We start from the raw sequence: 12943 nt of genomic DNA on the forward strand, positions 1-12943 counted from the left end.
ATTATATATATATATATATATATATATATATATATATATATATATGACTCTGCAGAAATCTTCAGATCTTGTTGTTCACAAGTACATCATTCTCTGCTGCTAGTTCCTTCAAATCCTTAGCAAGCAAAATGTAAACATATATAGAAGTATGAATAAGCACTTGTTGTTTTTAAAATTTGTTCTTCTGTGTTGCCTCTGCTGAGTAGTATAAATTTATGTAGAAATATTATGAACTGAAATCAATCAGTAGATTGGAGTCTCAAGTATAACTAAAATGTAATTTAAACTTTAGATTATTCTAATGTTTATATGAGTGAAATTATACCACATGCCATGTACAAGGGGCATTAGTTTAAAGTCATTCATTAACGCTGGCAATATGCATTCCAGTGAAAATCAAAATAAAATTGCCTTGGCTGTTAATTCCTTAAAGAAACAAATGACATTCTCTGGCAGCCACATTTCATTATGTAATGTAGAAGATGTCCCCCATACCCACATTTTACCTAGTGAACTTGAATTTGCAGAATGTTACCTTCATCTTCTACAAAATTCATTGCTAAAATCAGAGTTTCACGAAAAGAAAATACTTCCCCAGAGAAACAGTCAAATCAAACCATAATTCTTTTGTTCCTTCATTGAAACTGACACATGAAAAGCAACAAAAAACACCAAGAGTCAAGCAAATCTTTAGTTTGAAGTGCTTTTGCCTTATGTTGTGGACTGCTTTTATCTAGGATCCTTCCATTTTCCACAGATGAACACCTATTTCTGCTTGATCTCTAGAGCAGATTCCTAAATCATCCTTTCTAGTCCATAGGTCAAGCCCTGTCCACTGGCTGCTAACCCTGAAAACCTCCACTATGCAGGAGCTCTTTCTTGTTAGAGCATCAAGTCAAATTTTCAGAAGCTAGGCCTCTTGAGAATGAGAGATTAGCTTCCTGGAAGGTTGACTTAGCTCAGTAGGGAGTTGGCTTAGCTACTATGAGACAGACAAAGATACAGATTTACTGACTGAAAAGTTACATTCCTAGCCAGCATTGTAAAAAAGAAAAAAAAAAATCAAAGCTTTCATAGATAAATTTTAGAAAAAATGTCATACAGAGATCCAGTTATGTAATTAGTTCTGGAGAAAAAGATAGGTCAAATAAATAAGAATGTCTTCAGGATAAAATAGAAAATGACATAAAGTTCTCTGGGTTACTCATAAAGTATTTCAGTGCTGTATAAGACTTTTAAATTAAAATATGCTTCTTTGTTTCAGCTTTTTTACCCTTTGGAGTTACCTGTGACTTCTGGAGAGTAGAATTACCTTTTTAAAGAACAACCTAGGTTTATTCAAGAAAAATTTGCTTAGAATAGATTAACATCTAGAAGGAGTCAATTTTCACTGACAAAATGAAGCTAAAACAGGCTCCAGTCAGTGTTAACAGGTCTGAATTTGAAACTCAGCTCTACCGATATTGGAATAGTTAGATTTTGGCTTCTCATCATAGGCAGGACTCACCATTTTTCTACTTAGTTAAGTAGCTAAATCCAAGTGACAAGCATATTGAAAATTTGAGAAAGCCAAATACTACTGAGGCATTCACTCATGGATAGCTTTCCTTTAAAAGGTGAACAGATACCTGGAGTAGTCAAATGCATAGAATGCTGGTTGTCAGGAGCTGGAGAAAAAAGGAATGGGACGTTATGATTCAATGAAGATAGTTTCAGTTTCACAAAATAAAAAGAGCATTGAAGATAGATGTGGTGATGGTTATACAACAATGTGTACATACTTCATAGCACCGAATGGCATGCCTGAAATGGTTAGGGTGATAAATTTTATGTTGCATGTGTTTTACCACAATTATAAGTAAGCTTAAAAAAGTTCAAACAAAAGTTCCATAAGGCTCTGTGTCCTCAGAGAAGCCAATTGCTTCTAATACATTTGATGTGCAAAGCAAAATCTTGCATAATTTAGCAAAGATGTGATGTGCATGAAATAAATATATATGAAAAGGGATAGCAGAATAGTATTTGTTTCAAAAAGGTGAACATTAGCCAAGTTTACTTAAAATGATGGCCTAAAGGAAGAAATAATTAAGTCTCAATGACAAGTGGAAATTTCAAAATTGTTTTGTCAATTTCATACTTCAAAATTGTTGAATTGTTAAATTTTCCTTTAGTAAAACATAACTCTGTTCTTTGTAATGACTTGTGATATTATTATTTTTACCTGTTGAAGGGGGGGGGCTCATTTTTAACTTCTGGGATACTCAGTTTCATCATTCATAAAATGCAGACTGAGTTTATGTCTGAGTGCTGTGACATTGTATGTGTGTATATAGCTTTGTGTGTACATGAATGTTTACCTAATCATATATACATACATATATATATATATTTAAAGTAATATCTTAGATATTGTATGTACTCAATAAAAAGTAAACACTATCATTTTTCATCATTATAGAAAAATTATAAATGAGAAAGTTATACATTTTATTTCATTCTTTTCCTTAGATTATTATGAAAACTACTGGCTCTTCTGCCACTTAACACTATGTAGGTCACACTCATGTCCTTAAAGTGTAAGTAATTTAGAAACAGATTTCATTATGAACCTGCTAGAGTTAATGTAAGTCATGATTTTCATTGATTTCTTCACTCTCTATGTATACTTTTATTAGACTTGGTATATATTGGCATTAGCATGGTATCTGAGCAGGTCCTTCTTTACAGGTATTTAAACTGAAGAAATAACTACGATGAAAAAACAATAATTTAAGTGCCAGAAAAAGGAAAAGGGAAATAATTTGGAAGGCTTTTCATTCTAGGTTTATTTGGAACCTCAGTGCACAACCTATAGCAATCACAGAAGGTTTTGAGCTGGGATGTAAGGGATACAGAATGCCTTAATTACCTTCCCTAGTAAGGAAGATAATGCAGATAACTGAGTGGAAGGTGAATAAGAAGGAGAGGTTGTGAAATTTTATTTTTCCCTTTTATAATTTTTATTAGTTCATGATTAAATACATGACTGCTTTCATCGTAGGGAGTTGGTATGTGTGCATAAAACATCTTTTTTTTTGCATCCCCTTTCTCCTTCTTTGTATCACTTGTTCCCCTTCTCTTTTGCAAAAGATCTAGCTACGTACCTCCTATTATCTATTTTTAATTTTGATTTTTATTCATATTTCGTGTTTCTTGTGTAATAGAAAGCATGTGATATTTAACCTTGCTGTCTCTAATTTATGTTACTTAATATTACAGTCTCGAGGTGTATCTGTTTTCCACCTTTTCACTGCAGTTGCTAATTGGTTTTGGGTTATTTTTTACCTTTGTGTCTTCATCTCCCTTCTTACAGCTCTTATGGTTACTCAGATAAATCACAAAGTGCAGAAATAAGTAAATTGCTAGCTCTGAGCACTTTGAACTGTTGCAGCTGTCATATTACCTTAGTTACTCCCCTGACCATAACTTCAGTAACTGTTACACTGTCCATTAGACACTTAGTTCTTAGAACTAAAATTATTATAAATCATGTTATCAATGTGCAAGAATTTTTAAAAAGATACACGGAAGTAGTAAAGTGTTGAAGATTAAGACATCTTATATATCTTAATAGTAGAGCATGTAGGCATACATAAATCTCTGGTCCCCCTCAGCGACTATACATTTATTGGTATAAACATTAGGAGAAATCTTGGGTTCTTACGCATAAGCACAATTCATGATTCAGTAAGCATAAATCGAAATCTCAGGAATGAAAAAATTGTGGAATCTCTTGAGTAGTTTGGAACAGATGGCTAGTTAAACTTCACAGATCTCTAAGTACATGTGGTTTTATTTCTTTGCACATACAATTCCACAGTTATATCTTACCTCCATGGCATACATATGGTAGAACTGAAATGTTTCAGGAATGATTACGATCTATTTGTGTTAGCATTTCTGCTTTGTTAAAAACAACAGAACATTTTTAAGTAACAAAAGATCCTCTGAGAAAGAAAAATATTCATGTTTTCTATGGGTCCTTTTCCTAATAAAAAAATAATTTAAGTGCATGAAATATTTGGGAAAGAATGTAAGTTTCTCTGTTAAAAGTAACCTTACTAATGTAGTCAATAATAGTTCTTTCCTCAAGCAATATGGTTTCATTGTGCAAGTTACCAAGTTTGAATGGAGACTATAGCAGATGAATATATATTATAATGAATGGGAAATGAGGATTTAATGAGTCAAAGAAAATGAAGAGAAATCTTCATTTTTATGAGCTAACAATAGATATGGAAAACAGGCGCTGATATTGTGCAAAATCAGTGCATACTAATATGACATTAGTACACTGTGTTAGAACTGAGTTTTGTGACCAAGAAAAGCAGAAAGGGCAGAAGAGGCAAGAGCAAGGAGACATGGAAACACACCCCTACATCCCATTCCAGGAAACTCCCCATCGGGTGACCGGTGTCAAGAACTGATTATGGTGAGGTATGTTACAGAACGATTTCCTGCAGAGGTCATGGAAGATGAGGCAGCTCGATGGGACCATGAAAACTCTCCCCTTGAATTGAATTCTTGACTCCACTTCTTGGCCTTGTCTTTACCTCTCTGAGTCAGTTTTTGAATAACGATCAGAATACCAAATAAAAGATTGTTTTACCTATTTCATAAGGGCACATACATAAATAATACAGTAAACCTATATATACTACCACTTTGAAATCTGCATAACTTAAAATGCAAAGTTAAAGTATAACCTGTAATGTGTCCTTATCTTCAATATCTATCACTAAGATCTTTCTCACAGAAAGGCAAAATGGGTAGAAGACTGTTATGAAACTTCTTCACCTACAATATTGACTATTACAAACTTCTTCACTTACAGTCTATAGGACTGGGGCAAATACAAGGTGTGATGAGTGGTGAATGCTTTGGTGTTAAAAAATTTACAGTAAAAAATATATTGCCAATAATGATGGGATAAGTGTATTTTAAAAAGAGGAATATTCTGAGTATTTTGAGAATGATTAATGTGATGAATCTTTTATAGTAAAACTTTTAAAATATTTAAATATTCATCAAACTTTTTGATCATCCTTTGTACAAATGTGAGAGAAACACTAGTTTTCCCCTTTTTTCCCCAACATTTCACCACATATACCTTTCTTATGCAGTCTAAGCTGAGAATGCCATGTAAATGGGTCTCTGCGGAATGCAGCAATTTAATTTTTCTTCAAGCAAAATCAGAAACAAACCAGAATGATCTCACTTCTATTAACTTTTGAAGGTTTACAGCAGTTAAAGTATTTTTGCTTCTATGTATGAAGGTTAAAAAAATCATTTTTTTTTTTCATAAAATACAAGAGCAACCAATTTCACCATCGAGTAAAAGTAAGAACTGGGATTCTTTTTCTAAATTAGTCCAAAGTGGCATTTAGGAACTTAGTTGTAGGCTGCTGTGCTGACACCATGACAAACCAAATTGTAGGGCTGGATCCGATTTTGTTTCAGTTCTCTTTTCAGTATCTAATGTTCATGGATTAAGTTTGGAAATGTTCCAGTTGTAAGGCAGGGATCTGTTTAGAATCCACCACGGGTATGTATGCTCCTTGGGTTGGATGCTGGAGGGTGAGGCACGTTTTTCTGGACCCATGTCAACTACCTAGTCGTCAAGGTAAAAATCAAGGTAAAAAAATTAAGGTACTCATCAAGGTAAAAAAATTCATCATCTCCTCTTTGGTATTCCATTCTCTGGAAATCTACTCGGTATCACAAGATACCTCCAATTCCACCAAATCCTTTTACAAATTGGGATCCTTCTTGTGACTTATCTGTGACAATTTCCAATGTAGCTCCAAATTTTTTATAGTTGTTAGCACACCATTCCAAAAAGGGGCATGCTTTCAGTCAGCTCATGTTCCTGTCCTGTCTCTTTGTCTGTGAAAGGAGATTTGTCTTTCTCTTGTTCTGTAGTTAGAGTATTTTCTCCTCTTCTGTACCTTGACAATGAAGAGCATGTCTCATTATATCCAGATTTTCATAGACTATTAAAATCTCTACAGTTCCCATTTCCAAAGCCTTTAGTGTATCTTCAACTCCAAAACAGTACTTGCCTGTGTCCTGGCTAATTTCATCAAAGTACCGTCCTATTCATTTCCTGTCTTGAATGAATTTCACATTGGAGAGGACTTCAGTAGATTATCTTGGTTGAATCCATTTTCACCACCATAGGATAAATCAACTAACTTTAAAACTTTTGATTGCAACCTCTAATCAAACATATCAGATTAACTTAGTTCAGTTTTAAAGTCAGTTGATCCAGCTAAAACAAGACCAGCCACATTCACTTCGTCTCCAGAAATAAACAGCTATACAGCAGTCTCTGCTACTTTAGAAACGTTATGTCGCTTTTCCATTCTTAAACGGGCAAAACGCAATGTTGACTGACCTCCTCTGCCACGTTTCTTTGGAAGATCACAGTGAATTTGTGCAGGACTTCTCTTGCATATCCCTGGAGTGTGCCAAAAAGTGCACCACTACCATCCATTACAATGAAGCCAAACTTGCTGTCATCTGACAGTACTGCTGTAAGAGCCTCTGCATGGAATTTGTCACACAAATACAATGATGTATTAATTGGTTTGAAAGGCTCAAAGTCAGTGTTGACTTTCTTTTCCTTTCCTTCTTCTGTTACAATTGTTCCACAATAAACAACCAGACCATTTGGAGGTACTTTGTTATAAAGTTTAACTCTCTGTTGTACAGATGTAATGGCTCCCTGCACTGAAAGGCGGTTTCCTCATGACTTAATGTTAGATGCAGTTCCAAACTCATCTGCTAACATTTTTGCCATGATCAATGATATCATGCTGCTGCCATTGCCAGACGTCCAGAAGGTGGGAGCTGGCTGGTGCCTGGTTCCCATCCGGCCATGCGGCGCAGGGGTGGCCATCCTGAGGGTCCCGGATCCAGAGGGCACCAGGGTCCAGACGCGGTGGTCACCCGCAGGCCGCCTCCAGGCTCTTATCTTCCAGATCTCCACATTCCTGCGGCAGCACTAGGGTCCTGCGCCTTTTTCTCTAGTTTTCCTTTTCGATAGTAGGAGAAGTAACTTTCTCTTCAGCACACATTCATCACAGTCTCCAAGGCCTTCAGACATTTACTTTAGTTATTTGTGATACATTTCTGTTTCTTTTAAATATATGTAAATATGATTTAAAAACAAATTAATCTTTTGATATCTTTAAGATCCAGAAATATTTATCAAGGATCTGGGAGCATACAGATTTCCTTTCTGGAAACTGTTGTACGTGTTTGCAGTATATAATGATTACATTCATTGTGGGAGCAACTTCATTTAGTTCCCCATCCATTCCTCTTTTCCTTTCCTTCCAGTTCCATTTGTGAAAGATCTGTCTTCTTGTTTTCTACTATCCAACCTTTATTTTACTTTGTGAATTATTTATGCTTTTGTTTTCTCATATAAAAATTCATGTAACATTTAAGCTTGTATATCTGATTTATTTCACTTAATATTGTGATCTCAAGATGCATCAATTTTCCTACAAATGACTCAGGTTTATACTTTGTGGTAGAATAATGTGTGTATTCTTTTGAAATATAATCATAAAGGAAGACATCACCCTTATTTCCCAGTTTCTGTGCCAGGACAGGAGTATGACTTGATTAGCAGCTCAGTTAAAAACTATTTCCATGATACAGTTATGAAAAATTCATTTAGCTTTCAGATAAAGCCAATAGAGTGAGACTCCAATTGCTAAATAAATTTATCATGAGCAATGTGTGATACATAGTTCTGTCAAATCCTGTTGAGGACTAGTTAGCTTTGATCCTGAGAATGTGCATAAATGTGTTATGTTGGCTTGGCTATCTACAAAGGTGGAATTTATTTCTGTCTTTGTAATCTCTTTAGAGAATTGTCTGTAATGCAAATCACATTACAGTTTAAGTAGCATTTGATAACAAAAGTATTTCTTTCCTTCTCTGTGGAGAAGTTATTTGGATTGAAATAAATTCCATTTTAAATCATCATGCCCTTGTAAAATAGTACTGTGTTTAAATTTATGAACTTATTCCTGGCTGAGAAGGTTTAAACGGAAGCTTAGGTTCTGCTGGTTGTATGACCCATGATAAGTTGTCTAACATCTCTATATCCAAGTTTGTTCATTTTTAACAGAAGAATACTTATCAGAGGTGTATAAGAATATAATGAGAATTGAATAAGATACAAAGCACGTCACACAATATCTGGAACACATAGCCTAATATGACTTAGTTACAAATATTATTCCAGTTATGCAATAAATTTATTATTGACTGTGGTTAAGTTAGTTTAGTTTACTTAGTTAATTAGCTAATTTCAATTATCTAAAACTTTAAAAGAATTCAGGAAGGCAGGGATTTAGCTCAGTGGCATAAGTGCCTGCCTGGAATAAGTTCAATCACCAATACAAAAAAAAAAAAAAAAGAATATGAATTGTCAGGCCCAACTTCTAACTCCCTGAAAAGCAAAATGATTTGACCAAGATTATCCAATTTTGCTGAGCTGAGTCTGATGTAGATTTTTGATTCTTGGATCAGTCATTCTTCAGCTACACACTGCTTTCACCTTGTAATCTAATTACTGTAAATTGTTATATGCTTTACAGTGCGGAAGTGTGACAAAGATTCTTAACTTCTTCTTCTTTGGAGGAGCCATACTTTGCAGATTGGCAGGAAGAATTATAGAGTGAGGAGAATAATGTTGAGATGCAAAATATCCTTTCAGTTCAATTTGCTCCGTTCTATGGCAACTGTTGTTTATGTTAATTTAGCACCAAGTCTATTAAAAATAAATGAAAAAAATGGTGATGTGATAATGATGTCATTGCCTTCTAAGGGATAACGATACTAGTGATGTTGATAATAGCCAGATATATTAGTGACCAAAGATGGTGAAGTACATGAAGAAATGTGGTTGTGATGAAACATATCCTTCGAGGACTCACACAATCATTTATTAGTGTTTCTTCTACATTGGGAATCTCCACCATGCTTCACAGATCAATTCATAACTCTGATCTTATACTTCCAGTGAATATAAATAGCTCTACATCTAATTTTTTGGCTAATACTTTGTCTCTCTTTTTAGAAATTATTTTACAAAAAATAATATAAAATTTTATAATCAAATATAAGAGAATTGCAATAGCTTTTACACTGTGTATCATTATCTTCAAAGTATTTACTCAAAATACAATCCACAAACCAAATAGACTTAGCAATTGGAAACAAGCAGATGACATGAATGTTTCTTTTCAATGAAGATAAACTTGCTATGAATTACTCCTTACAGCTTAAATTCTACTTTATTTGTTGCCTCTAAGATAACCTCTACTGTTTCCTATTTATAGAACGGTGCCTTTAGCTGTTTTTGACTTCTATGGGTCCTTACATCTTTTAAGAAGTATCATTCTATAGTCATACTGTGCCTGTCAAATCTCAGCTCAGCAAGGTTGTGGAAAAACTTTATTTTGACACCTATTCTTAGAAGTAATATGTAATATATCTATCTATACTTTCATTTATAGGATTTACTCTCATATATTTAAAGTTTTACCATCTACATCTTTTTGCAACTCTGCATAGAGACTGATATGACATCTTTATTTCCTAAATTATTCTACTATCAATTCAGAATTATCTTAAAATGATATTGTTATTTCTCACATTGGCTATATGTTTTAGTCCTTCAAGGAAAGTCATATCTTATAATCCTTAGGATCTGAAATGCTGAGTAATACTTTCTGTGGTGTCTAAATGTAGCCAAAGATGAACTCTTAATCATTTTCCTTTAACATGCATGTCTGTTATGTTATTCTTTTCTCATAATTTCTGATGTTGCTGTTCGCATCTTGGTGCTTAATAATTACCACCTGTCCATAGTCTTAAGTGTTTCCTTGATTTTATTCATTCACATTGCAAGCTTTAATGTTTACTAAGACAGTTTATAAAATGTTCCTAAATTCTCCATGGCACTTTATTGTGTCTGTTTTTGGGTTCATGTCAAAGTCTTTTTTGTTTTGGTTTCTCTAAGTTTATATGATCTGATTTCATTTATTTACTATAATGTAATACCCTCAATGCATTTAGACATTTTTCATTTTAGAATTCTCTTATGTATACTGCTTTTTATCAGTATCAAATATTTTATAACAGCAATAAAAACCTGGGCAAACCCACAATCTATTACTAGTAAGTGGAATTTTAATCTCAGTAATTTGTCAAATTGAACAACTTTTGAGGACCTGACTTGAAATCTTCCTCACCCATGAAAGCCTTCTATGAATATTTCAAGTATATTGGAGCTTTCCAATAATATTCTATGAAGTTCTTCCTGAGCTACTCCTATCATATACTTGTACTGAGTTTGGCCCATGGTGATCTTTTGCTGCACAATAACACATTTGAAATATGCACTGAAATATAATTAATGTGCATTATGGTCTCTAAAATGGCCTCTTGAAACTGTAAATTTAATCTAATCAAGTAGCTATTGTTCAAAGTCTATTCTTTTTAATATTATCAGTGAGAAATTATAATCTTACTAGAATACATTGAATTTTTGGGCATAACCAAACCAAAAGTAATTCATAGCTAAGTCAGTGGAAAATAGATGATCAAGTTGGGTAAAAACAATCTCACAGTAAAAAATAAAGTGTGACTGCACCGACAAGTTTATTTCTTTTTCTTTTTCTTTTCAGAAATTGAAGTCTAGTTACAAAGATGAATTCTGAGGAAACAAATTAATGGAAAGAAACACCACACTTTCATATAACTAATCTGAAGTCAATTCTTCATCATGATGCTTACATTATTATGCTTATTAATACACAAGCTTACAAATACAAGACATATTTCTATATTATGTAATCTTGTTTTTATTGCCATTGTTTTAGGTCTGTTAATCTTCAGTGTGCAAATGCAGTTAATGTAGGAAATAGAAATGAATTGATTAATGTATTGAAAAGAGAACCTTAACTTGGAAGAGTTTTTTTTTTTCTTTTTTCTTTTTGGATATAAATGAGACTTAGATATCCTGTTTGGCTCTTGTCTCTATAACTTGAATTTTAAGCCCACAAATGCCACCATCTGTATGTTGATTCTGTAAACAACACTTCACTCTTAGGCATTGCTATTTCATATATTAGGTCTATTAGGTAAAAATACTATCCTGGATTTTTATATAGTTTTAAATAATATTTATAATTTTTTAATTTTGTAAATACTCAAACATCAAGCATCATCATCTAATGCTAATATAAATATGTAAATTCATCACTGAAAAAAGAAATATTGCTTACTTTAAATAAAGGCATAAGAAACCGAAAGCATAAAAATAAAGTGTAATATCCAAAAGTTACAACAGATATTGTGAAAGAGAAAGTAACTGCTCAAAAGAAAGGACAACTGGGATGGGGTAAGGAGAAAAGATGGAAGAAAAAAAAAAATATATATATATGATAGCTAAGATAGTTTTACTACTTATTCTATTAGTTAGTGGCAGGGAAAGAGAACAAGAAGCTAACAAGAAGCCAACCCCTCCCTGTGAGTCAGCACCATGCACTGGGCCACGGGGCCCACTGGGGAGAGAACAGGACACCAGCATTTTCCCAAGAGTTGGTACCATTTGTGGACTGTGTGGGAGGAGAACAAGAAGTCAAACCCTCCCTATAAGTCAGTGCCATGTACAGGGTGAAGAGCGAAAAACTAACATCAGCCCCTTTCAGTGCACGGGCTGAGAGACAAGAAGAGCCAACCTGTCCCTCCTCCCCACAAGCAACCTGCTGATTTGAAGAAGCACAGGCTGCCATAGTAACTATTCAGGTAAAATACAACTTAATGCTTACAGCATTGTGTTTGAGTGACTTTGCAGGTCTAAAGCCCGTAGTCTGATCATCTATGTAAAGGATAACAATATGCAATGTAGCATCTACGGCAGATCTCCTTCTGAAGGTGGTAGCTATTGTTAATCCCTATTATCTTATTTTGAAGTCCTGTATCATGTTCACTATTTTGTTTGGTTGGATTTTATTCTGTTTTGTCTTGTTTAATCTTATTATATCCAACAGGGTTTGATCTTGTTATATCCAACGGCATGGGCAGCTATTTCAAAGATAATATATATTATTGTAGCCATTTTGGATTTATTATTATCTTGTATTGAAATCCTTTATTGCACTCACTGTTTTGTTTTCATTAGTTCTGTTCTGTTTTGTTTGCTTTTCACTATGTCTGAAGTTATCAGTAGCTATTTTGAAGACAACAAGAGGCATTATGGTAACCATTGTTGATTTCCTATAATCTTGTTTTGAAGTCCTGTTTCATTTACACTGTTTTGTTTTGACTTGCTCTGTTTTATTTTGCTTGGTTTCATTCTTTTGAAAAATAAAAAATTACAAAAACAAAGAAAGGAACAATTAGTGTTTATATTGCTTGATCAATTTTACATGCCTATATCTGGTATTCTGAGCAACTATTTTAAAGATAACAATATGCAATATAATAAACATTATTAATGCCCTATCATCTTGTTTTGAAGGTCTATATCACTTTTTTATTCCTTTTAAAAAAATAGATGAATAACTAATTAAAGCCAGTCACTTTTAGTAGCATTTTTCTAGTTGCCTTCTAGATTTGCTGCTTTTATTTATTTTTTTTATCTGTACCAGGGATCCAACTCACGACCATGCGCTTGCAAGGCAGGCGCTTATGCCGCTGAGCTAAATATCCAGGCCCAGATTTGCTGCTTTTAGGCAGAAAATGAAATTGCAAGACACAGCAGATGAGGTCTGTGCCCACACATAGCCCTGGAATTGTAGCTCTATGTTTACTTCTGAGGGCTTTCACTGTGTGAATCTGCATGGCATCAGTGGGAGCGTTTTCTAGAAATGTG

The 12943-nt window shown here is 33.8% G+C and overlaps 1 protein-coding gene and 1 pseudogene across 4 annotated transcripts in view; both read right to left on the bottom strand.

The window, feature by feature from the left end:
• The window catches only part of Galntl6 (polypeptide N-acetylgalactosaminyltransferase like 6), a 993708-nt gene that overhangs the window by 389877 nt on the left and 590888 nt on the right, over positions 1-12943 (bottom strand). The window lies entirely within an intron of this gene.
• LOC106027540 (eukaryotic peptide chain release factor subunit 1-like) lies at positions 5647-7580 on the bottom strand (annotated as a pseudogene).

This window comes from Cavia porcellus, unplaced genomic scaffold, assembly GCF_034190915.1.
Source record: "Cavia porcellus strain 051 isolate PalLab524CR breed Dunkin Hartley unplaced genomic scaffold, mCavPor4.1 scaffold_24, whole genome shotgun sequence".
NCBI lineage: Eukaryota > Metazoa > Chordata > Mammalia > Rodentia > Caviidae > Cavia > Cavia porcellus.